Raw genomic sequence first — 26,518 nt, 5'->3', positions numbered from 1 at the left:
TGGGAACTCACCGGTATTTTTGGCTGTATATTGTTCGGCAATCCCACGTGTTCTTTCACTTGACCGTTAACTGTGAATCACTTTTAGCACTGATTTTATCACAAATATCGGGTCGAATGGACCAATGTTTATTGTTGTAGTGGACTGTATTCATTGAAATTAATTAATAGTCTAAAATACTGCATTTATTTATGAATTTGCACAAAAATATGAAAACAATAACAAATAGTTCTATGCTTCTCAACGGCTGGTGATGGAATGTCATTCTGTCATCTGTCGTCTGTACCGACTAGCTGGCTGGCTGAGCAGCAGTGGCGGACCGTTCAAATACAAAATGGGTTGTCGTCGACAGTAGATACAAAGGAAAATCCAGCGGACATCCTCTCGCGTGGAAGTACCGCATCAGAATTATTAGAAGCAGAGCTATGGTGGAAGGGACCAACTTGGCTGACTAGTAACAAAACTTTAACTCAGGAATCAGAAGAAATACCAAAGACAAATGAGGAGGAAGTCAAAACGAAAATAACGGTGCACACGACAACGATAAAGGAGGACATATGCGAGAGATTCTCAAATTTAGAAAGAATGAGAAGAGTACTTTCATATTGTAGGAGATTTGCAGACAAATGCAGAAAAAAGAAGGACAATGGACAAAGTCAGATTACAGTCCAAGAATTAGAGGAAACGCTATTAAAGGTGATAAAGCACACACAGCACGCCTACTTCAAACAAGAAATAAATAAGCTGGAGAAGAAACAGCAATTAGACAAGAAAAATAAATTAGCGTCATTGGTACCATTCCTGGATAGACAAGGAATTCTAAGAGTCACCGGAAGACTGAGACACACGAATCTAAAGTACGGAGAAAAACATCCGATAATTTTGCCAAAGGATAGTGCATTAACAAAGTTACTTATAACAGATAGTCACGCAAGAAATCTACATAGCGGATTACAACAAACACTACAGTACATAAAAAGGAAATACTGGATAATCAACGGCAGAAGAACCGTGAAAGATCATCTAGCAAAATGTTTAAGGTGCAGGAGGTATAAAAGCCAAGCAGCACAACAATTAATGGGAGATCTACCGAAAGACAGAGTGAACCCGAGTCATCCCTTTACTAACACAGGGATAGATTATGCCGGGCCAATAAAAATAAGTACCACGAGAGGCAGAGGACAGAGGAGCTATAAGGGCTACATCTCAGTATTTGTGTGTCTGTCAACGAAGGCAGTACACCTTGAGGTAGTAAGCGATATGTCTACGGATGCTTTCATCGCAGCGTTCAAGAGATTTACGGCACGCAGAGGACAGTGCAACAACGTATACAGCGATAACGGAACCACATTCGTAGGAACAGCAAATTTGTTGAAAAAAGAAAATCAAAAAATAGATGACGAGATAAAACAAGGATTACTGGCACTAGGTACCCAGTGGCATGTCATACCTGCATATGCACCACATTTCGGAGGATTATGGGAGAGCGCAGTGCGAATAATGAAATATCACTTGAAAAGAATCATCGGGGAAACAGTTCTAACATATGAAGAATTGAGTACGGTGCTGGCACAAATAGAAGCATGTATGAACTCGAGACCATTATGTGGGTCATCAGAAGACCCTGAAGGGAAAATAGCCCTGACACCAGCTCACTTCCTTATAGGGAGAGAAATTATATCACCAAATCGGGAAGAAGAGCTTACGACTTATTTGAAGATGCCGACGAGGTGGAGATTAGTGGAGAAAATAAAAAGAGACTTCTGGAAAATTTGGAAACAGGAATACCTGCACCAATTACAACAGAGAAATAGATGGCATAAGGCGCACCCTAACATAAAAGAAGAAGAAATAGTTATAATTAAAGAAGAGGATACACCTCCAGGCAGATGGCCATTAGCGAGGGTAACAGAAACACACCCTGGAGCGGAGGGATTAACCAGAGTAGTAACAGTGAGAAAGGCAAACGGGAAACTGACTAAAAGACCCATACATAAGCTAATACGACTGGAAGAAGAGAAACAGGAAAAGCCGAAAAAGGCAGCAGCACTAAGATGGAAGAAAATACTAGTAGCTATAATGTTTTTAACGATGTTAAAACCAATAAAGGCAGAACCGTATAAAATATATAATCCGGTACCAGGATTTTTCACAGAAGACCTTGGAGAGGTCGTCATAGACCGGGGAACATTTCGAATAAAGGTGTTACTCGAAAAAGGAAGAATTCGAACAGAGCACCAACTAATAGGAAATATGATACAAGGCGTACGAGAACTGTGTCATGAGATAAAAATCGTGAATTGTAAGGGTATAATAGAGAAGTTAGAGGAAGGACAAAGAAAGGCGGAGTCAGTAAGCGAGGGGTTGACAGTAGAAATAAAAGGAAGGGAAAGAAGAGGAATATTAGGAACAATATTAACCTCAGTATTTGGAGTCAATGACGAAGCCTGCAGTAACATTGAAGCATTAGATAATAACCAAGAGGAGCTAATAAAGGGATCACAGCACCAGGCGAAGATAATGTTAGAAACAATGACATCAATCAATCACACAGAGACCAGGATAAACGAGCAAATGAACAAGTTTGGCAAAGCACTAATAACAGGTCTACAAGAAATATCTAAAGGACTTAACGAAGTAGAAGACAAAGCACAAAAACTAGAAACCGAATATAGCACGTTACGAATACAAACGATAGCATTACAAGTTATGGACTTCATAAACGAATATACTCAATTTTACGAGGGAATATTAAACCTTCACTATAACCACGGACACTTCATTGATATAGTGAAACCGGGTGAAATAACCAAATTAATAGGGAAAGCAGGGCAGATACTGCCTCAAGGGGTCGAAATACGACGACAACCCATTATAGAAACAGAAGTCAGTCATGACGACAGATATATAACAATCATCGGCTACTTCATAGTGACAGGGAAAAATAAGTACAGCATGCTCAAAGTCACGGCCATACCACTTAACGTGGAGGGGTCGGTGTTGCGCACATTTGTCGCCCCAAGGAATCTACTGGTCGTAGATTATAACACACTGCACTACTTCGAATTGACCACGGAAGATAGAGAAAGGTGCTTACTGTTGACAAAGGCGCAGATAGCGTGCTCACCAACGGCTATAAGAAACATGGATACCCAACCAAACTGCATACTAGAAGAAATTTATGAGCGATCTAAGAATAGCACATGTCCAGTGGTAGCCAGGACAATACAGACAGCTCAATGGAGTAAGATGGGTACTCCCAACCTCTGGCTAGTTATCACGCCAGTCACGATACACATATCCATTATTTGCGATGGAAATCGGAGCGAAAGAGTACTGGAACGAGTCACATTCCTGAAGCTTTCACCCAAATGTATCGCCCAAACGAAAAATATTACATTACTCCCCACTGGCAGTGGGGTGGACAGAGCAGTGACGAGTTACCTGAAGTCGCCAATCACTCCCGTGGCCCAACTGGTGGCGAGGACACCCCGCAAGTTTAACACGCCTCTAAACACCTACCTTGACATACCAGGAGGAGAGCTACGTCATGTGTTACTTGAGGAGGAGAGTCTGGAACAAGAAATGACGCATACGCAATGGCGATCGATTCACGAATCTAATTGGCATTATTTTGTGGCCACCGGGATCATTACTATAATGGTAATAATTGGGATACTCACGTTATGGAAGTACCGTCCTGTTGCACGACTATGTCGTTCAGGGAATCCACAAACTCAGACTAACGAACAGGAAGTACCTGTATTAGTTAGTAATCGGCACAACAATGTACGGTCGACTTCCCAAGTTGACATCCCACTTTCCACATTTTCATCCAATTGCCCTAATTTTAATCTAGAGATAGAGTCGGACATTGATAGCTAGGGTACGGTTGGAAGATTATTGATTATTCTTAAACTATTTATAATTTATCATGTTTGAATTTTACTATGTTATGTAATACTTATATGTAAACTTTGAGTATTGACACTTGGGCCAGATTGCCCGATTCCGCAGTATGTCCAATATCAAATCTTCATAATTCATATCCGAAATTGGACAGTATAATTTTATCACCCAGTAGACCGAATGAATCTATTTGTTATTAAATACACACACGTAGTTAATTAGGTTACATACACATTTGGTCAATTATAAATAATAATTTGGACATCAGTCAAAAGTACTGACAAAGTTAAACAATTTACATAAATTAAATACACATATCACGCTAGGTACGCGAAAAATATTGACCCAAATAGAATTTATATAAAACTAATATCTCTTGACTAGAGAAGCATTCAATCAATATTCTCTCAACGAACATATAGTCTTCAACGATCAACTTCATCAGTCTCTACTCAAAGTAATCCCGGGTCTACACCCATAGTGTACGTCTCAACAATAAACTCTGCTACTATTATTTGGTGTTTCCATTACAACAGAACGAACATCTTCACTGAGCCAACGAAGGGAATTTGTTCACCGCCCTTAAGTGGTTGATGCAGTTTAAGAATCCAGAGGGTCAGATAGCCAGGTGGATCGAACGACTCCAAGAATACGATTTTAAGATTGAGCACCGGGCCGGAGTTAGCCACAGAAACGCTGATTCTCTTTCCAGAAGGCCATGCCCAGCAGAGTGTTCCGACGACTGGACGCCTACCAAGATAAGGGAAGAACAAGAGAGAGATCCAGTTGTACAGAAAATTTGAAAATGGAAAGAGGAAAACCGTCGACCAACTTGGCAACCAATTTGTACTACGAGTAACGGGCCTTACCGAAAAAGGAGAGCTCCTATGAGACAATATAATGTTGGAAGCCCGTTTGAAAGAATAGCTTTGGACAAAATGGAGGCAAGTACATGAAGGTAGTAATGGATTACTTTACTAAGTGGGTCGAGATTTACGCACTTCCAGACCAGAAAGCCGCCACCATTGCAGATAAGTTGATCCAAGAATATATCAGCCGATTTGGAGTGCCTTTGGAGATCCATAGTGACCAAGGCAGGAACTTCGAAAGCGATCTATTCCAAGGAATATGTGATAGTGAAATGATATTTATGTAACTGTTGTCTTTATTTAAAAGGTTCTTATTTTAATTTATTAAAAAGCACGATAACTGATATTAATTTATTTAACTACTCAATAATACATAATTGATTTAAAGGCGAACGTGACAATAAATTCGCGGCCGCGGGTCGTCAGAATTAACTGACTCCCTCAATGAAAAATCCTCTATAAATATAAAGTCCTGTTATTCGAGAATGAAAACAGCTGTTTCTCGAAACACATCGAACATAGACTGCTGTTTTGCCGAAAGACCTATGATGAGTCATTTCCACGACTCGATACTTCCAAACGGGACCAGAAAAACCAGTCTGCGGTCCTCGATGAGAGATCGTCGCACTCTCGAATAACTACAACAAAAAAAAGAGTTAGTCATAATATTTACAGTTTAGGGTCAGAATTTATCGTAACATTGCCCCCCTCTTAAAAGATGGTTCCTCCTGGAACCTTGTCGGGACTGGAACCGGAACGGTATGCTGGTATCGGCAACTGGACCCTCTTTTACAACTTCCAGTTGTATAAAAATGACAAGGGACGGTTTTCTCTCCGCACCAGTAACTATGCGGATTGCAACAGACTAACACCTGGACTTCGGTGTCTTTAAAGATCTCCTCCACCATATTTCGGATAACCCTCCAATCTAATTGGCGGCACTCCAACTTTGGCATGGCTAACTTTTGCACGTCGGACTCTAGTACGTGCTCTCTCAATTGAAGTAAGGCTTCCCATACATCTCGGTAGGTAGGTTGGTCACGGGCAGTGTCTTTTGTTACCAGGTAGAAAAGGTAACGTGATGCATCTTGGAGTTTCAAGGTTTTACCGGGAGCTGGCACCTGGCATTGAAGTTCTGCAACTCGACCAAACTTCCTTCGAAAGACGGATGCCAACCCTGGTGCGTCTTTGATACTGGCCGGGATGGTAAGGGCCAGCGAGTAGTCATCGGGGAGCGCGAGTAGATCTTGCTTTTCTTCAGTGGTAACACCATGTCTTGCTTTACCGGTACCTCCATAGGCACCCATGAATTCCTCAAACGTGAGGTCAGACACATCTTGGACTTGGTTTACGTCCACTTCTTCATCTACGTCGTGGTCACCTTCGAAAGACGCCAGCCGGTTATGGTGTACTATCATCGGCTTTCCCCTCGGAATCTTGCTTATTCGGTAGATGACATCGTTGATTTTCTCCATGATGAGGTATGGACCTTCCCAAAACTGATGCAATTTGGGAGAACAACCTTTTCGCTTCTTGGGATTATACAGCCAGACTTTGTCGTTCTTCTTAAAGCAACCCTTTTCGGCTTGTGTATCGTACCGTTTCTTCATTCGGTCGCTAGCGATCTGAAGGTGGGAACGGACCAACTCATGTACATTATCCATTCTTCTTCGTAATTCGATCACATAATCTTCACCTGCTACATCTTCTCCAGGTCGACACCCAAACTCTAGATCACAAGGTAGTCGAATTTCGCATCCGAATAGGACTCTGGCTGGTGTCTGGCCCGTTGATTCGTTAACAGCAGATCTGTAGGCCATTGTGAAGAACGGAAGGTATTGGTCCCAGTCTCGCTGATGATCGGACACCATCTTTGTCAAATACTTGCCAACTGTCCTATTCATTCGTTCTACCATACCATTGTTCTACCGATTGCGGATGATACGCGGTAGTTCTTGTTTTCTTCATGCCTAGTCTATCACATATTCCTTGGAATAGATCACTTTCGAAGTTCCTGCCTTGGTCACTATGGATCTCCAAAGGCACTCCAAATCGGCTGATATATTCTTGGATCAACTTATCTGCAACGGTGGCGGCCTTCTGGTCTGGAAGTGCGTAAATCTCGACCCATTTAGTGAAGTAATCCATTACTACCAACATGTACTTGCCCCCATTTTCACTTTCTGGAAATGGCCCAGCGATATCCAAAGCTATTCTTTCAAACGGGCTTCCAACATTATATTGTCTCATAGGAGCTCTCCTTTTTCGGTAAGGCCCGTTACTCGTAGCACAAATAGTACATTTCTTACACCAGTCTTTTACGTCGTCGGAACTGTTCATCCAATAAAACCGTTCCCGAATTCGCTGAAGGGTTTTCTTTACACCAAAATGCCCTCCTGATTGACTGTCGTGTAACTGACGAAGTACTTCGGCTATTCTGCTTTTTGGGATCACCAACTGTCTTCTCTTCTCTGAACCGTCATCATTTTCCAGGACTCGTTTGAGCAAGCCATCTTCGATGATAAATGAGTCCCACTGGGCCCAATACGTCTTAACTACTGAGCATAGGTTTGATATTTCCTGCCAAGGTGGTCGACAGTTTTCTACTTTCCATTTTCGGATTTTCTGTATAACTGGATCTCTCTCTTGTTCTTCCCTTATCTTAGTAGGCGTCCAGTCGTCGTTGACAATCGTCGTTCTTAGCACTGCTGCTTCCTTGGATTCCGTTTTGTTGCAGTGGGAACACTCTGCTGGGCATGGCCTTCTGGAGAGAGAATCAGCGTTTCTGTGGCTAACTCCGGCCCGGTGCTCGATCTTAAAATCGCATTCTTGGAGTCGTTCGATCCACCTGGCTATCTGACCCTCTGGATTCTTAAACTGCATCAACCACTTAAGGGCGGCATGGTCGGTTCGGATTAGAAACTTTCTGCCATAGAGGTATTGATAGAAGTGCTCTACTGATTTCACTACTGCCAGAAGTTCTCTTCTCGTGACGCAATAATTCCGTTCTGGTTTTGAAAGAACTTTACTAAAATATCCGAGGACTCGTTCCTGTCCTCCTTGAATCTGAGACAGCACTCCTCCAATTCCCACATTACTTGCATCCGTATCTAAGATGAACTCTCCTTCTGGCAGTGGATACCCTAAAATTGGTGCTGTTATTAGATGTTTTTTTAAGGTCTCAAAGGCATTTTGGCAGTCTGTATCCCAGCGGTATTCTCTTGCTTCCTCTGTAAGTCGCGTTAATGGCTTAGCGATATCTGCAAACTTCTTAATAAACCTCCGGTAGTAAGTACATAGTCCAAGAAAACTTCTCACTTGATGTTTGTCAGTTGGTTTTGGCCATTCCTTAATGGAATCGATTTTTCCCTTATCCACGGCCACTCTTTCTTTACTGACTATATGACCCAGATAATTGACTTTACCTTGAAATAGCTGGCACTTCTTGGGGTTTAGCATCAATTGGGCAGCTTTAAGTCGATTAAAAACGTTTTCTAAATTCCTCAAATGATCTTCGAATGTCTCCCCCAAGACGATTATGTCATCTAAATAAACCAGGCATGTTTTCCAAGATAATCCTCTCAACACATTTTCCATAAGCCTCTCAAATGTCGCAGGAGCATTACAGAGTCCAAATGGCATAACGTTGAATTGCCACAATCCAGATCCTGTGGTGAAGGCTGTCTTTTCTTTATCTACTGGGTCCATTTCTACCTGCCAGTATCCAGACTTCAAATCCAAAGTAGAAAACAATTTACTTCCAGCCAATGTGTCCAATGTGTCATCGATCCGAGGCAGAGGATAACTATCTTTCTTGGTAACGTTGTTCAGCAAACGGTAATCCACACAGAACCTCGTCGTTCCGTCTTTCTTCTTAACCAGGACCACCGGAGAGACCCATGGGCTCGTAGAAGGTTCTATCACCCCGTCTTTCCTCATTTCCTGAACAATCGTTTCAGCTTCCTCTCTTTTCGCCTGTGGTAATCGTCGAGCTGTTTGACGAATTGGCTTAGCATTACCAGTATCAATTTTATGCTTAACAACGGTAGTTCTTCCCGTCTTTCCTCCTTTCGGTACGAAAATATCACGATACTGCCGAAGAAATTCCCTTAATTTCCTTTTCTCAATCTGATTCAGAGACTGTCCTGCAACTGCAACCATTTGGTCGAATTTGTCGTTGGAATTATCAGATGTTGTCGCCTGACGGATTATGGATGTCACAGGTACACAAGTTCCTACTTTTGTCTCTTTCTTTATGGTCACTGGGTAGTCGTTGACATTGATAAGTCTCACAGGAATTTTTTTAGCCGAAATCACCAATTCCTTTCCAATTATGATTCCACGGCCAACCTCATCGTCGTGGTTCCAAGGCTCCATCATAACAGGTCTCCCTTCGTCCACAATTCCCTGTAGCCGCGCTATTATGATCGTTTCGCTTCTCGCAGGCACGACTGTATCTTCTTTAATGGCTGCTTGCACAGTGTTGTCATTATTTGGATGGAGAAATACCTCCTCGTTGCCAACTTTGATTACCTTATTCTTAAAATCCAATTGGAATCCATGCATATTCATTACGTCCACTCCTAATATAACATCCTCTTCGATGTCAGCAACTATAACAGTATGGACAAACTTTTCTGCTCCAATTCCCAATTGTACCTGGATTTCTCCATGAATGTTGGCATTTTCACCTGTAGCGGTCCAAAGTCGCAACCTCGTTGGTAACAGTTTCTTACGGCTGTTTATAACTGTTGGGCGTATAATGGTTCTGGTCGCTCCGGTATCCACCAACAACGTATGCTTTTTACCATTTATGTCTCCATCTACATATACACTATCTTCACGACATTTCAAAGAAGCTATTAGTATAAGAGGGTCTTTGGAAAAGTTCCGGGTCGAAGCTGCTCCCCTAAAGCCGACTCGTTCTGGTTTTCCTGATGGTGAGTTTCTTGATTTTATGGTCTTCGTTTTCTTGCATGTAATACTTTTCATCATATTAACGAGCTGGTCAAGTTTATCTTCCTCTCCTTCCTCTTTTACAGTCCTAACTTTACTGTACCCGCCAGAGGCCTGCGTAGCTGACTCGTATTCGAGGGCGGCGGATAAGACATCAATCAGCGTCTTGTGACGAGCTAATCGTAGTGTTCTCTGCATTTCATGATCACGAAGACCATCAATAAACGTTTGAACGGCCAACTTTTCCATCATGTCTTCGGGAGCTGTTGGATAAGCATATCGTACTAATCTGGCAATATCTACCTCATATTCTTGAAGAGCCTCATCTTTCTTTTGTCTTCGATTTTTAAGCTGTGACTGATATACATGCTCCAAATGTTCGTGACCATATCGCATATTTAACCTCTTCTTCAGTTGTTCGAAATCATCCGTCTCCTCTACGGCTATGGTCTGCAGCACATAGACGTTCCACGACCATGTTGATCTTTCGGATCGAATGAACGCCATCTCTTAATTGGAAAGGCAACTAAATTGACAAAATATAGTTACGCGGGAATTTCAAACTAGAAATTTTGCGGGATTTTTGAATAAAAGGTACAGATAACCTATACTGGTTAATATTGCAAATTTAAAATGTAGGAAATTAAAACAAAAGAAAGACAATTCAATGTTTTATTCAGTAATTATACAATAACTTAAAATTATCTTAAGTACTATCTACATAAAAAATACTAAAAGTCTAAAGTTTGTTCAAAAATTGCGCTACTGAATAGTTCATTCTTACAAAAGAGCATTGTTGCATTTCCCAATGTAATATAAATCGTTATAGATATATAAACCGTTATGTATACAGATATATTATTGCACAATTTTCTGGCATTGTGATTGATGGAATTTTTTGTTAAGTCAGAAGCTGATCATGTCAAATAAACTGCAGCATTTACATTTCTTGTTGGAAATAGCACCTTCTATTAAAGTATTAATGTGTTTGTGAATTAAGTAAATGAATTCTAAAATTAATAGAGCAGGATTAATAAATCTTTTATATTTCTTAAAGTAAAATCTAGGGTATCGTCAATAAAAAGTCCCAAAAACTTAATTGAACTTGCGATATTTATTAGACTATTGTTAAGCATTAGAGGTTGTAAAATTACTCTAAACGACATAGTTACAGTTTTATCAGTGTTAAAACAATGGGATCAACATGGGAACAACGATGGGATCCTGGTTCAAACGTCTGGGTAACAAGTATTTGAATCCAGATGTTTTCAAGGTATTCCAAATAGAAATTAAATTTTTAATTGTAAATATCCAATTTTTGAGGCTCGGGGGACGAGCTTGGTCATGTACTCTTTTTTTTTCAAATACCATTGACTGCAACATGGGCAAAGCCTCATTTGTCCAAAATCTAATATGATCAGATGTATCACTTATTCCACATCTCAGAATTTTTCCTCGCTCTGCAGATTTTCTTCCACCATTCACTGAATCGAACAATCTATCAAAGAAGAGTAGAAGTCTGGCAGTATCTGCTGCACCTTCCCCAATAACCTTGTTGTTGTCTGAAACAAAACAATAGAATAAACTGATACTGCAACAGCAGTTTTTGTCAAATTTACTTACCAAGTCTACTAGCTAACATAAGTGTTGATGAAAATCGTTGACTAAAAACTTGAGCAGCTAATTTGACTTTCATTTTCTTCATTTTTGATTCCTCAATGTGTAAATCTGTGATGTGCGGCAGTGCCCTTAAGCCTTCATTATTTTCAGAAGCACAATCATTTTCATATAATGATTTAATATGTTGCCACTTTGCAACTTTTTTTGTGTTTTGAAACATGTATTGTAAATTTTTTTTTAGAAGATTATTCCTTATTCCTTTTAACAAATGAGGTGGATCCAGTATTGGATAAATTTTGAAATCTCCTACTTCAAAAAAACCATATTCATATTTGTCACTTCTTCCTTGTTCCAAGTATTTCTTTTTTGTGTCTTTCATTAAAGAATTTAACACACTTACATTTACACCAACTTGGTCACATATTACTGTTATGGGCTTCAAACCTATAGCTATAACATTTTGCAACACACTGGTTAAGGCGTTTTTTAGTTGGGTGGATTTTGCTCCTCCTCTACTAGAAAAACAGTAGCTTATTGGAGCTTTTATATTTGATTTAATACCTCTAATCATAAAAAAGAGAACATGATCACATATGTAGGTACTTCTACCATCTCCAAAATCCTCAAAACCCTCAATAAAACCCTGCCTTTCATTATAATTCAATCCTGGCATTAGACTCATTTCATCAAAAATTACTGACACAAATTTTTCAGTGTCATCAAGTTTATGAACTTTTTTTTCCAACGACTGGAAAATGTTGTTATTTAAGCCAGGTTCAAAATGAATTTTAATTAATAATCTATTTAAAGTAGCTTTACTAGGTAAAATAAATATTTTACATAGGAAGCGGTAAGATCTAGCACTTTGTTTGTACAGGGTTAAAGCCATTATTTTCTCATCCATAGTAAAACGACGTTGCTTTTTAGATTTATCTGCTTCTCTATATTGACATTTGAATAATAATGATGACATATGGTTCAGTTTGTCAATATTTTCTTGTAGAAAAAATGTTTTCTGGAATTTTTCTGATTCCGCTAATCGCTTTTTAAAAGATAACTTTGAAATATTGGTATGATTATACTTTTTGTATAATCGCCTCATTTCAGTATAAAGTTTCTTTTTTTTTAGGCGTTAGATCATTTCTTCTAATTCCACATTGTCTTAAAATGTTCTTCGGGCCTTGTTCTGAAAATAAAATATATCATTTAATAATATAGTAAAGATACAGTTTAATTTGATCATTAAAAATTGTAATGATTTCTACTTAGTTGTACATTTATAACATTAAACATTTGTACAACTTTCTCGAGGTCTGTTTCCTGGGTCAATTTTGTTCAGAAAAAGTTCATTTGATTACACTGAGATTGACTAACTTAAGAGTTCCAATTGAACTTTTGATGTTGAGTGTTTGGCATCTGTTGATACCCAAAATTGTATTAAGTGAGAGCAAATCAATAGATATATAATTGATTCTTTCCTAATGCAAATATAGTATTTAAGGAATAAAAATATAGAAAAAGTTAAATAACCTTTATACCCACACATGTGAAACAATACAAACAAAATGGTAAAAGAATTAGAAAATATAAAAAAAGAACTAAAAAAACTGTATATAAGAAGTCCATAATAATTTAGCCAGTTGCTACTCTCAACTGAATAATCGTCAAACAACTGTTGAGTTGAGTGTATGCATTGGGCCATCTAATACCATGGAAATTGAGTTGATTGATAGTTGTTCTACTATTCAGTCAAAAGGTGATCAAGGAGGTCTTTTAATCTTTTAGTCGAGCAACTAGCGAGTTGAAAGTATGCACACTTCAATGTATTGCTATAGACTTATAATACACAACTAAATACTTGTTTGACTAAAAGTTGTCTGCATGCCCTGCGCCTTAAGCTCTCCTTTGCATTCATATTTCTGTTGCAATAGGTTGACTATTGTGTTTAGTGTACATTGTGTATTGTGTTTACTAAGGTTGTGTTTTCTATAGCTTTTTGTTTGTGGCATTCTGAATTTTTAGAGAGAATGTTAAGAATAAGCCACAACAATATACTTATATGCACTCTACTGCATACTACTCACCTGTAGTTTCATTAAAAGGAATGGTAGTGTCAACAGTTACTTCAGAATTGTATTCTTTGCTGCATGATGCATAGTTATGGTCATTTAACACTCCCACATCTAAAAATAACTTTTTTTAGTTCTATAAAAGGAAATAATGGTGCATGAAACATACTTTCTGCATAGTCTCTGTAGTTTTCTTGCTCCATACATCTCGTTGATCAAGCATAAGAATGATCATGGGAGATAACTATAAGAGAAATGTTTTTTAGTCTAATGGATGAAACTAAAATACTTTGAAGAGTCATACTCACCTAACTCAATCTTGTCCTCTTTTTCAGTTTCTCCAGGATTAATCATATGGTTGGAAATAAGATTTATTCCATTACCTGAAAATATGAAAGTTACTGTAATCTATATATATTTGAAAATTTTGGTAGTAGGTAGTGTTGTATTGTAATTAGGGCTGAAATACCAATACAACAAAAATCATAATTTTACTAAAAACTTACAATATTTTCATTTTCCAATTTGTTCAAAAGGCTAAACTTTAATATCATGTGACAGCACTGTTTTTGTAATACATGTTTAACATTTAGTTCAATGAAAATTTTGAAAGAATAACTTGTAGGATTTTTTAGATAAATAACTTACCTGATAACTTTAAAGTCGGAATTGCATTTGTATGTAATCTTTTGCAACCTTCCGAAAAATATATATTCTCGAAATGTTGATGACACACTCGTCTATTGGAATAAACTTTTTCAGGTTTCATTAAATAAAGTTCAGGATTATTAATTTTCTGCAACCAAAACTGAAATCTATTAAGATGCTTTTTAGGATTTGGGAACCTATGAAGCAAAATATTGTTTTTTTTACATGTGGAAACACAACATGGGATGATCGAACGCATGGTGTAAACAACTAAACAACTATTTACATTTAAATAAATAAAAAAATAGCCTACAATTTAATTGTCAATGTCAATTGTTAAATATGACAAGACAGTTGACTGAAGGCGACATCTCTGTATTGGAAAGGCAAGTAATTCGCTGTCTTGACCTTGACCATTTACGTGAAAATGTATGGTTTGTGGTCTGCAGCACATCTAAGGCATCTCCTCTAAGAGCGATAGTCAGGTTTACAGCCTTTTCTTTTTCAGACCATCCATTCGCTCTTGCAGCTGATTCGAACTGTTTCATGTAGTTGTTCCATGACGATTTTCCATCGAAAGTTGGGACTTTCACATGGACAGAACCTCCACTTCCTTCAAATTTCGGCCGTATTTCCAACTTACATTTCGTCTCGTCTTCTTTTGTCTCTATTGTAATCGGGTTGTTTTTTTACTCTGCTGTCTCTGTTTCCTCCATCTTCCTTTCCATCTCTTTCCATATCTTTTCTTCGAAGGCCAACATATCGGCAGCAACTTGGTTTTTTAACGAAGACACTCTATCGTCAAGAGCAGATATCTCAGAAGTGACTTTAGAGATGTTAGCAGAAACTTTGCTTTTCAGAGAAGAAATCTCGTTAGAAACTTTGCTTTCTAAAGAAGCGATGTCGCCGGAAACTTTCGAAATATCGCCAGAAACTTTGTTCTCTAATGATGCGATATCACCGGAAACTTTGGCTACATCACCAGAAACTTTGGCTACATCTCCAGAAACTTTCGAAATCGACGAGAGGACAGCATCTTCAAATATATAAGTCTCTGGATCTAGTCCTTCTTCTAGCAAAGCGTTCTTTAGTCGTTGGACTAACTCAGCCTTTTTTCCGGTAGAAGCTAATTCTCTGTCTTCAAGATGTCTTCTTAAATTGGTCACTGTCAGCTCATAAATCGTAGTCATTTTCACAATTTATTTTATTCTCTTCGGAAAAATACTTGTTATGATTACTATAAGTCTAATTTACTTTTATTTCACTTCCGACACCATTGAAATGATATTTATGTAACTGTTGTCTTTATTTAAAAGGTTCTTATTTTAATTTATTAAAAAGCACGATAACTGATATTAATTTATTTAACTACTCAATAATACATAATTTATTTAAAGGCGAACGTGACAATAAATTCGCGGCCGCGGGAGTCAGAATTAACTGACTCCCTCAATGAAAAATCCTCTATAAATATAAAGTCCTGTTATTCGAGAATGAAAACAGCTGTTTCTCGAAACACATCGAACATAGACTGCTGTTTTGCCGAAAGACCTATGATGAGTCATTTCCACGACTCGATACTTCCAAACGGGACCAGAAAAACCAGTCTGCGGTCCTCGATGAGAGATCGTCGCACTCTCGAATAACTACAACAAAAAAAAGAGTTAGTCATAATATTTACAGTTTAGGGTCAGAATTTATCGTAACAATAGTATAGGCATGAAAAAACAAGAACTACAGCATATCATCCGCAATCGGATGGTATGGTAGAACGGATGAATAGGACAGTTGGCAAGTATTTGACAAAGATGGTGTCCGATCATCAGCGAGACTGGGACCAATATCTTCCGTTCTTCACAATGGCCTACAGATCTGCTGTTAATGAATCAACAGGCCAGACACCAGCCAGAGTCCTGTTCGGACGCGAAATGCGACTACCTTGTGATCTAGAGTTTGGGTGTGGACCTGGAGAAGATGTAGCAGGTGAGGATGATGTGATCGAATTACGAAGAAGAATGGACGATGTACATGAGTTGGTCCGTCCCCATCTTCAGATCGCTAGCGACTGAATGAAGAAACGGTACGATACACAAGCCGAAAAGGGTTGCTTTAAGAAGAACGACAAAGTCTGGCTCTATAATCCCAAGAAGCGAAAAGGTTGTTCTCCCAAATTGCAGCAGTTTTGGGAAGGTCCATACCTCATTATGGTCAGATCAACGATGTCATCTACCGAATAAGCAAGATTCCGAGGGGAAAGCCGATGATAGTACACCATAACCGGCTGGCGTCTTTCGAAGGTGACCACGACGTAGATGAAGAATTGGAAGTAAACCAAGTCCAAGATGTGTCTGACCTCACGTTTGAGGAATTCATGGTTGCCTATGGAGGTAGCGGTAAAGCAAGACATGGTGTTACCACTGAAGAAAAGCAAGAACTTTAATGCCAAATGCCAGCTCCCGGGAAAGCCTTGAAACTCCAAGATGCATCACGTTACCTTTTCTACCTGGTAACAAAAGACCATCGAGCAAAAAGACAAAAGAGGGAATGTAAAGGTAGTGGGGGCAAAAATATTGATAGACAGGAAGTGCCATCTTGAGAGGCCACATTAAACAAGGAAAGAGAGGCTCTTTCCTTGTTTAAGAAATCAAATTTAGTTGGGTTATGTTATTGCTGATGTTATTGTTTGTCCCAACTGTCACATGAAAGATTATTTGTATTTGAATTGAAGTTTTTTAACAATTGTTTCACATTTTAGACTATTATTGTTATTATTTAATTAAAACTTTATTGTGTTCTAGTGTTAAAAAAAGTATTTTAAGTGTATTATGTATTAATATAATGTAATATTAATATTATGTAATATAACAAATAAATAGATAAATTAGAACCCCTACACCACTGTATGATTATTGTGAAGTGTCATGAAATTTAAATTTGGCGCATTCGCATTTCCGGATATGTCCGCCATCAGAGGCCACTTTTTTGGTCTCCTTTTCATAACGATTAGATTCCCTCTTTTGTCTTTTTGCTCGATGCAAAAGACACTGCCCGTGACTAACCTACCTACCGAGATGGGAAGCCTTACTTCAATTGAGAGAGCACGTACTAGAGTCCGACGTGCAAAAGTTAGCCATGCCAAAGTTGGAGTGCCGCCAATTAGATTGGAGGGTTATCCGAAATATGGTGGAGGAGATCTTTAAAGACACCGAAGTCCAGGTGTTAGTCTGTTGCAATCCGCATAGTTACTGGTGCGGAGAGAAAACCGTCCCTTGTCATTTTTATACAACTGGAAGTTGTAAAAGAGGGTCCAGTTGCCGATACCAGCATACCGTTCCGGTTCCAGTCCCGACAAGGTTCCAGGAGGAACCATCTTTTAAGAGGGGGGCAATGTTACGATAGATAATGACGTGTCATATGACTCAAAACTGTAAACAATATTTATTACTAATATCTTTTCTACTCAAGTATTTTCCAGATCATATACCTGCCGGCAGAAATGTCTAGTCCCCTACGGTAAAAGACCTGTTTGGCTCCACGACGATCGGAGAAGTTCTGGAAGGTCCAATGCCACTTCGAGAATAACTGTATTTTATATATAAACACGAAAGTTTTTGAAGAACAGTTAGTTTGAGTCCGAAAATATAATTGTACGTGATAAATAAATATTGTGAAATAAATTAGTAATAAAGACTTTAATAAATTTGTAAGTGTTATAAATAGAACCTTTAATAATAAATAAAAACAATAAATTAGAATTATAATAATACTACAATATTATTCTTTTCTGTTCTAGTATTTTCTCCGAGCCGCTATAAAAAAACCAGTCTGGATTCCCGTTCATTCGAGGCAATTCAGGTCAACACCGCTGCGACCGGTCTTCCCCCATGTTCGAGCCAATTCATGTCTGCTTCGAGGGAATTCCAAAACTAACGGCATTTTATATTTAAAGAGGGAACTTTGCTGAGAACAGTTAGTCGAAAATAAATTGTTGTATCGAATAAGTTGTAAAATAAATTAATATAAATTATTGTGTTTTTTAGTGAATTAGAATAAGTGTATAAGACTGTAATAAATTAGAATAAGTGGAAATAAATATTAAATAAATTAAATGTTAGAATATTTTAATAATAAATAAAGACAATAAATTAGATTTAATAAAAACATAACAATTCCAAAGCACGTCAAATTTTCCACTCTCCGAATTATTAAACTGCAAAAATCTGATCCCACTACCTTGTTTTATAAGTACTCGTATGGCGAAGAAAGTTTTATGGAAACCAAAATTATTAATCACAGAAAAAATGTTGAATTTGATAATATAATATTAGAACCTGTGTTCCGCATTATTACTTAGATTTCTTTAAAAACCTTTGAAATATTTTGGTATTCGCTTTGTGTTCAGCTATTGCATCAAATTTGAATTTTAATCATAGTGTTTAAAATGCCAAAAAATGATTATTTAGACAAGCATTTATTACTTTTGTTATTATGAATAGAAATAAAATTGCTTTAAGTTGGAATATGTTTATCATTTTCTACAGAAGAAAGGTACCTATAAGTTCTATAATTTTCTGCAATAAGAAATGATTGCTCATAAAAGCAATGTTTGTTAAACAACTGTTTTATAATAATAAAAAAATATATAAAATCATTAAGATAAAGATAATATTAGTTTTTATAAGCCCTAAAGTCATTTTGTTACAAGATCTTACATCGTAAAATTTTTATATTCATAAGGGTTACAACTATTATTTTTTCTAAAACTACTATTTTGTGGAATATTGTACAATCTAAGGTTTGAAGTGAATATATATATTATTGTGATATTTAAAGTCTTGGTGCGCCAAGCAATAATTAGCTAATTAATTTTTTTGATTAATTAAAATTATTTAAATGATATGATTATGACTCTATCGCAATTTTTAATTCTTTTATCTCAGGGTTAAATTCGTGCTTCAATATCTATGCTATTACATGTGAAAGGTAAGGTCCAGAGAATACCGGAATAATAAAAAAACACATATGATCTAACACTATATATTGAAATAAAAATAATGAAATAATTCACACTCAAAAGTTTTCAATAAACAAATCTCATATAAGGATTCTCAAAATTTTGTTCTCCGTACGTGAACAATCAAAATTAATGGTACAAACAATATTAATTGAAAACTCAAAATCCCAAACTATTCTAACTCTCCTAATCAAAATATTTATATCCTTTCTAAATTACGTGTAAAAATTGTGTTATCAATAAAAGAAAAAAACTGCAGAAAACAAAAATATCTCTCTCTGATGATGAGTGGTCCAAATCCTTGTTCCTTGTAGACTGTATTATCTCCTCTCAACCGCTCCCTATTTAATCAGCAATCTTACAACAGATTGTTGCAAGTATATCGTCCTTAATGATCTCCTTCAAAAGCAACAATCATTCAAATTATGATAGCCTTTCTCCTCTCGATAAACTGAATCTCTCGTTGGCCCGAGTGAAAAATGACTCTTGGAATATCTTCTCTTTACGATAAACTGAATCTCTCGTTGGCCTGAACAGTGACTCTTGGAATATAAGTAGGAAAATATGACTTACAATATTTTGCTGCTTCAGCTCCTGTCAGATACACTAACTCCACAAAAACTCACTAACATTCAACACTACTGCTTGCTACTCTTGGGAACCACCAGAGAACAATCACTGTTCGTCTTACAGACTTGGAAAACCAACTGATTATCTTTTCTCTCTCCTCAATCTCGCTAAACTTTTTCCTACATACTTCTCCCACCTTTTTCAATCTCCGCCAATCAAAACTCATCACAATTCCCCCATTTTTTCATTTCGATAACAAACAAATTTTTACCTAAAATTATAAAATTTCCTAAAACTTATTTACAAATAATATTTTCTATAATTCTTAAAAACTAACAAAAACCTCTTTCTAAAATCTCTTCTATTTGTCTCTAATCACTGCATTAATGTATTTTGGAAAACCCCGTTCAATTGTCTTTGGATTTCACTTAAAATTATGCGGGTCACTCAAGTATAACAAAGAAATAATTTATGCAAAGCTTACATTTTGTTTAGTACAGGTAATCCAAGAATTTAATAACTTTCCTTCTTCGAAATGTTTGTTGGATATTATCCTACTTATCTGAATTATTTTAATGTTTTTGAACTTTGAAATATTTTTAAACAAACCAATATTTTTCTCGATTTTACATATCATAACAAATCCCCGCCATTTGATCTGCCGAAAACTCTTTGTTAAATTTTAAAAATGACAAAAGTTTTCTAGGATCAAATTATTTCACTATGTTATTAAAATCTACTTATGATACTGATAAATGTCGTGAATGTTAAAACACCCCGTATATTGCCTGTCTTTATACGGGATTGGATATATTTTCGTTTTACATTTTTCCAAGTATTTTCCCTTAACAGAAAGTTCATAATTTTTAGCCACTCGGTTTACTTCATTAATAAGATCTCCATGGTTTCCTAAAATCTTCTCTATTTTCTTTCCCCTGTTTTCTCCACAATTTATTTTTCTTTCATCCTCCTTTTGTTCACATGTGTTCACTGTCCATAATACTTCTTCACAAAATTCTGGATTCTCGTCCATCAGTGCCATTTTTTTTCTGTTTTCTTTTTATCCTCTAATTCCCTTTGGTATTCCGAGCACCATGTTTCTATTCCTTTCATTTCTCTGATGATACTTTCTTTTTCTTCCTGCTTCCATTCTGTTTTATCGTCGGTTGCCAACAATTCTTCTGTACCTTCTATTTCCTGTTTTTCTCTGGTCTCCATCTTATTTTCCTGCTTTCTTTTCGAACTCTTCTTCTTTTTCTTCCTTCTCTTTTTCTATCCTGTTAGATCTTGTTCTTGTACTTTCGGTTTATCCTCTACAGTCATATCGATTTCTTTGCGTTTTTCCTGTGCATTGATCCTTCCAGAATTTGTTTTCCTATCTGTTTGCTTTTCTTCTCCTGTGTTGTCTGGTTCTGCTCTGATTTCCAGTTTATTTTCCGAAAAATTTATGGTGATATCTTTTTTCCTCTCCATTATATTGGTCATGTTGTCTTCAATTTCTCATTTCTTTTCTTTTCGCTTCTTTTAATTGAAGGAATTGGCACAAACTATCAATATCTTGATAGTTTCTCAAAATCACGTGATCTTCCAACGTTTCCTCAAAATGTCTGCTGATCATTTCTACCAGCTGTTCGGTAGAATATTTGTATTCCAGATATTTTGAATTGTTATATATCTGCAAAGCATATCTTTCTTCAGATATTCCCATTTTTTCGTGATATTTTCCATTCTGTAGCTCTTGGTTGATTTCTCTCTGTTTATTTTTCCCCCAGAAATAGTTGAGAAATTTATTTTCAAAATCTGTCCAATTTTCAAACTCATCTTCCTTGCTTTCATACCATAACGCTGCTCCTTCTTTCAAATGGTTTCTAATTGTTTCTTTGCAATCGTCAAAATATCTAATATGTTGTAATTTGGTTTTCAAATTTTTAACAAACGGTACTGGGTGTGTTTTCCGAATATCCCCGCCAAATTGTATTTTCGACTCGCTTGTTCCATGGATGATAACTTCTTTTCTCTCTACCCCTCTTAGTTCAATTTCTGCCATTTGTTTTTTATTTTGCTTTAATCTTCTTTCTATTTCCTTCCTGTCTTCTTGTAGCGCCATTTCAAATTTTTCTTCTAACTGTTCTAATTCTTTTTTCTGTACAGTCTTAATATCTTTCATTTTAGTTTCTATTTCTTCTCTCTGCATCTCTAGTTTCCTCTCTGTTTCTTCTCTGACTTTTTCTAAACAGACTTTTACCTCATTTTCATATTTGTCAAAACGCTTTTCCATTTTTCTATCATTTTCTTCTAATTTTTGTTCTATTGCTAGCCTTGTTTCCCGTTGGTTTTCTTCCATTGTCTGTTTTGTTTCTTGTTGATTTCTATCAATTTTCTTTGATGTTTCAATTTGGTTTTTCTCTATTGTTTGTGTCTGTATTTGCATCATTGCTAATAATTTTTCCAGCATCCCTGTTTCTTTTCTTTCCTCCATTATTGTAGCATTTCCTTCATTATCCGATCCTTCATCAATAATTGTTTCCTCTTCTCTGTTATCCTCCTTCCTTTCTTGCATTTTGCTTTGACTCCTTGTGGTCGACATGCTGTTTCTTTTCGTTACTGTTTTTGTCCCCGCCAAATGTGAAATTTTACAACACTCTATATGTTTCAGAACACGACAATATTTCTCCCCAAATGTATTAAATTTTCACGACAAATATCAAATATGCAATCAGTAAAATTCAAATAATTCAAAATAAATATCAAATGTACGATTGGTAAAGAAAATAAAATCAAATAATTCAATAGCAGTAAATATCCACTAACTACGATCAATCAATAAATCAAATTTATATTCCCTGGAAAAATTGTCAAAATACTTTCAAATTCAAATTCCCTCAATGTTATATGTTTTTATCTCTGGATCACCTGTACTTATTCCAGATCTCTTTCCCTTCCTTCAAATGTAAAGCTGCAATATTTTCAAGCCCCACGTTTTGGAAGCCAGTTATTGTGATATTTAAAGTCTAGGTGCGCCAAGCAATAATTAGCTAATTAATTTTTTTGATTAATTAAAATTATTTAAATGATATGATTATGACTCTATCACAATTTTTAATTCTTTTATCTCAGGGTTAAATTCGTGCTTCAATATCTATGCTATTACATGTGAAAGGTAAGGTCCAGAGAATACCGGAATAATAAAAAAACACATATGATCTAACACTATATATTGAAATAAAAATAATGAAATAATTCACACTCAAAAGTTTTCAATAAACAAATCTCATATAAGGATTCTCAAAATTTTGTTCTCCGTACGTGAACAATCAAAATTAATGGTACAAACAATATTAATTGAAAACTCAAAATCCCAAACTATTCTAACTCTCCTAATCAAAATATTTATATCCTTTCTAAATTACGTGTAAAAATTGTGTTATCAATAAAAGAAAAAAACTGCAGAAAACAAAAATATCTCTCTCTGATGATGAGTGGTCCAAATCCTTGTTCCTTGTAGACTGTATTATCTCCTCTCAACCGCTCCCTATGTAATCAGCAATCTTACAACAGATTGTTGCAAGTATATCGTCCTTAATGATCTCCTTCAAAAGCAACAATCATTCAAATTATGATAGCCTTTCTCCTCTCGATAAACTGAATCTCTCGTTGGCCCGAGTGAAAAATGACTCTTGGAATATCTTCTCTTTACGATAAACTGAATCTCTCGTTGGCCTGAACAGTGACTCTTGGAATATAAGTAGGAAAATATGACTTACAATATTTTGCTGCTTCAGCTCCTGTCAGATACACTAACTCCACAAAAACTCACTAACATTCAACACTACTGCTTGCTACTCTTGGGAACCACCAGAGAACAATCACTGTTCGTCTTACAGACTTGGAAAACCAACTGATTATCTTTTCTCTCTCCTCAATCTCGCTAAACTTTTTCCTACATACTTCTCCCACCTTTTTCAATCTCCGCCAATCAAAATTCGTCACAATTCCCCCATTTTTTCATTTCGATAACAAACAAATTTTTACCTATAATTATAAAATTTCCTAAAACTTATTTACAAATAATATTTTCTATAATTCTTAAAAACTAACAAAAACCTCTTTCTAAAATCTCTTCTATTTGTCTCTAATCACTGCATTAATGTATTTTGGAAAACCCCGTTCAATTGTCTTTGGATTTCACTTAAAATTATGCGGGTCACTCAAGTATAACAAAGAAATAATTTATGCAAAGCTTACATTTTGTTTAGTACAGGTAATCCAAGAATTTAATAACTTTCCTTCTTCGAAATGTTTGTTGGATATTATCCTACTTATCTGAATTATTTTAATGTTTTTGAACTTTGAAATATTTTTAAACAAACCAATATTTTTCTCGATTTTACATATCATAACAAATCCCCGCCATTTGATCTGCCGAAAACTCTTTGTTAAATTTTAAAAATGACAAAAGTTTTCTAGGATCAAATTATTTCACTATGTTATTAAAATCTACTTATGATACTGATAAATGTCGTGAATGTTAAAATACCCCGTATATTGCCTGTCTTTATACGGGATTGGATATATTTTCGTTTTACATTTTTCCAAGTATTTTCCCTTAACAGAAAGTTCATAATTTTTAGCCACTCGGTTTACTTCATTAATAAGATCTCCATGGTTTCCTAAAATCTTCTCTATTTTCTTTCCCCTGTTTTCTCCACAATTTATTTTTCTTTCATCCTCCTTTTGTTCACATGTGTTCACTGTCCATAATACTTCTTCACAAAATTCTGGATTCTCGTCCATCAGTGCCATTTTTTTTCTGTTTTCTTTTTATCCTCTAATTCCCTTTGGTATTCCGAGCACCATGTTTCTATTCCTTTCATTTCTCTGATGATACTTTCTTTTTCTTCCTGCTTCCATTCTGTTTTATCGTCGGTTGCCAACAATTCTTCTGTACCTTCTATTTCCTGTTTTTCTCTGGTCTCCATCTTATTTTCCTGCTTTCTTTTCGAACTCTTCTTCTTTTTCTTCCTTCTCTTTTTCTATCCTGTTAGATCTTGTTCTTGTACTTTCGGTTTATCCTCTACAGTCATATCGATTTCTTTGCGTTTTTCCTGTGCATTGATCCTTCCAGAATTTGTTTTCCTATCTGTTTGCTTTTCTTCTCCTGTGTTGTCTGGTTCTGCTCTGATTTCCAGTTTATTTTCCGAAAAATTTATGGTGATATCTTTTTTCCTCAATTCATCAATTCCCGCTATCATATCATGATTTAAATCTTCAATCACCACACATTTCATAATATGGAATTTGTTTCCCACTCTTATCTGTACTCCCAAACCTTCGTTTACTGTCGTCAAATTTTTATTGTTTGCACCCACTAAATCAACCCTAGGAATCTTATACACAAATCTGTCCAAATTTAATTCTTTTACTAGTTTTTTATTGATTAGCGATATCTCCGAGCCAGAATCAATCACAATTTTAATCGCTTTATGTTTTATAAATGCGTCTAAAAATATTAGATTAGAATTAGAAATTTGTCTTTCGTTTCCTATTGCTACATGATTCATCTCCCTTCTATTTTGTCGTTGGAATCTCTGATTATTTCTATCGTCCCTTTGTTCGTTCGTATTCCTATTCGGAGGATTTTGTGCATCTCTATTCCTGTTGTGATTTTCATTTGTTCTATTTTGTGTATCATTCCGGTTATCGTAATTTTGTTGTCTATTGTAATTATTGTAATTTCTCGGCCTATATTCGTTTGTTGATCTGGGATGTCGGTTTCTCTGGTCATAATTTGATGAATACCTTCTTTCCGCTCCATTATATTGGTCATGTTGTCTTCTATTTCTCATTTCTTTTCTTTTCGCTTCTTTTAATTGAAGGAATTGGCACAAACTATCAATATCTTGATAGTTTCTCAAAATCACGTGATCTTCCAACGTTTCCTCAAAATGTCTGCTGATCATTTCTACCAGCTGTTCGGTAGAATATTTGTATTCTAGATATTTTGAATTGTTATATATCTGCAAAGCATATCTTTCTTCAGATATTCCCATTTTTTCGTGATATTTTCCATTCTGTAGCTCTTGGTTGATTTCTCTCTGTTTATTTTTCCCCCAGAAATAGTTGAGAAATTTATTTTCAAAGTCTGTCCAATTTTCAAACTCATCTTCCTTGCTTTCATACCATAACGCTGCTCCTTCTTTCAAATGGTTTCTAATTGTTTCTTTGCAATCGTCAAAATATCTAATATGTTGTAATTTGGTTTTCAAATTTTTAACAAACGGTACTGGGTGTGTTTTCCGAATATCCCCGCCAAATTGTATTTTCGACTCGCTTGTTCCATGGATGATAACTTCTTTTCTCTCTACCCCTCTTAGTTCAATTTCTGCCATTTGTTTTTTATTTTGCTTTAATCTTCTTTCTATTTCCTTCCTGTCTTCTTGTAGCGCCATTTCAAATTTTTCTTCTAACTGTTCTAATTCTTTTTTCTGTACAGTCTTAATATCTTTCATTTTAGTTTCTATTTCTTCTCTCTGCATCTCTAGTTTCCTCTCTGTTTCTTCTCTGACTTTTTCTAAACAGACTTTTACCTCATTTTCATATTTGTCAAAACGCTTTTCCATTTTTCTATCATTTTCTTCTAATTTTTGTTCTATTGCTAGCCTTGTTTCCCGTTGGTTTTCTTCCATTGTCTGTTTTGTTTCTTGTTGATTTCTATCAATTTTCTTTGATGTTTCAATTTGGTTTTTCTCTATTGTTTGTGTCTGTATTTGCATCATTGCTAATAATTTTTCCAGCATCCCTGTTTCTTTTCTTTCCTCCATTATTGTAGCATTTCCTTCATTATCCGATCCTTCATCAATAAT

At 36.2% G+C, this 26,518-nt stretch overlaps 1 long non-coding RNA gene across 1 annotated transcript in view; it reads left to right on the top strand.

Moving 5' to 3' along the window:
* The window catches only part of LOC140431263 (uncharacterized), a 37,066-nt gene extending 18,757 nt beyond the window's left edge, over window positions 1–18,309 (top strand). The window contains exon 3 of the long non-coding RNA XR_011949647.1: window positions 17,865–18,309. This is a non-coding gene — a long non-coding RNA (uncharacterized lncRNA). The remainder of the gene's footprint in view (window positions 1–17,864) is intronic.
* The last annotated feature ends 8,209 nt before the right edge of the window (window positions 18,310–26,518 follow it).

Source organism: Diabrotica undecimpunctata, chromosome 1, assembly GCF_040954645.1.
Source record: "Diabrotica undecimpunctata isolate CICGRU chromosome 1, icDiaUnde3, whole genome shotgun sequence".
Taxonomy (NCBI): domain Eukaryota; kingdom Metazoa; phylum Arthropoda; class Insecta; order Coleoptera; family Chrysomelidae; genus Diabrotica; species Diabrotica undecimpunctata.
Note: the sequence above shows the minus strand (reverse complement) of the source record. Positions and strands in the feature narration are given on the sequence as shown.